We start from the raw sequence: 1,695 nt of genomic DNA on the forward strand, positions 1-1,695 counted from the left end.
TATATTTGTCACAGTGAATTTATATAAACCTACATCCATGCAATGTTTATTGTAATTCAGAATATCCATCATGGTTAGAGGGAATATATCTGTCCCAGAGAGTGAGTCATAAAAAAATAAAAAAATCTGAGACCTTCCCTTTTGTGAACGTTTGAAATTTGGGATTCTGTCTGCAATCTCAGGAGAAGGTAGTGGGAGGTATCTCCAACCATCTCAATGTGTGATGCTGAGAATGTGGCCTGACCATTACACACTTCTGTGTGAATAGATTTAGATTGGGGATCACAATGACAATTTCAGTCAAAATGATAATAGGTCAGCACAGGAACATAGTCTCATCATGAAGATTAGTGCAATTGCCTTTCCTGGGAACAAGAGAGGACATCTGTGAGATCTCCCCTCTGAGAGCACAAGGAACTCTGGTTCTTCCCTGATAGGTCACATTTCTGAAACATGGCTGGACAATGACACTCAAGCCCAGAGTCCTCACCCACATATCTATCATTTCAGGTACACCTGAAAAGACTCTCTCCTTCATTGAATTGCATGAACATACCTTAGAGTTTGCAGTATTTCATCTTGGGCATATGACACTAGTTTGGTGAATTATATAATAAATAATCTATCTCCATGGATGTGGGTAACAGGAGAGTCATCAGTAGTTGGGTGTGTTTTAACATCAGGACAAACCTGGGCTGTCTTTTTAGGACCTGAACAAGGGAGCTGACCTGTGGGACAACAGAGGGAAAGAGACAGAGCCAACATCCAGAGCCAGGTGAGCTCCTGACCTACCAGGTGGTCTCTGGACATGTTGTTTGAACAGATCCAGAAAGACCTTCCTCACCATCATGAGAATTATGAACACTGGGGGAAATTGAGATAAATTTTTATTTACAGGGAATAATTCATAGGCTTGTGGACATCTATGTGGGTGTGTACAGGATTGCTAGGATACGCTCATACACAGAACAGAAGAAATAATTCTATTTCATGAAAAGAAAACCAAAGAGCTTCTGAATTGGTAGGTATTCTTTTCCGCAAATGTGTCAGGTCACGAGATCATGTTATGATGCTGGAGGTAACACTTCCCAACCTTGTCCTGGAGACAAAATGTAAAAGAGTAAAGATTCAAGTGAGATTCCTTTGAAAAATACAAGTAATGAACAGACCAAAAAGTATGAACCATTACGTAAAGAGTGCTAATGAAATGAAACAATACATTCCATGTGGAGGTGACGGGGAAGTTCCATCTGACAGCTCATTATCACCTTTATGGGCACCGAGTGCCCCCTGCAGCCCAGCTCCCACCCTGAAGGGAGGTTTCTGTCTGAGCTCTGCGAGTGAGCTGGAGTCATTGTGAGCCACTCAGAAAAGTAGTTGATTCTACTTCTTCAAATGGGAATTTAAACAATCAACTCCTCAGCTTACCCAGTCTATTTTTGTAACTGTGCGTGACCCTGAAAAATGCCATCACCATTTCTTTCATAATGGGAGTTGACTGTGCCATGAAGGTAACAAGAAGATGGGTAAATTTACAGTGTGGGTACATAAACTGCTGAATTATCAAAGCCTGGACCCAATCACATTCTGTCATCTTGTTAATTAGCTGTGAATTTGTTTTCAGTTGTTTAGTTCAAGTTCCCATAACTCACTTTCTGATAAAATAGTCACATACGATAATCTTGAGATATTAAA

This window comes from Rhinopithecus roxellana, chromosome 5, assembly GCF_007565055.1.
Source record: "Rhinopithecus roxellana isolate Shanxi Qingling chromosome 5, ASM756505v1, whole genome shotgun sequence".
Classification (NCBI taxonomy): Eukaryota; Metazoa; Chordata; class Mammalia; order Primates; family Cercopithecidae; genus Rhinopithecus; species Rhinopithecus roxellana.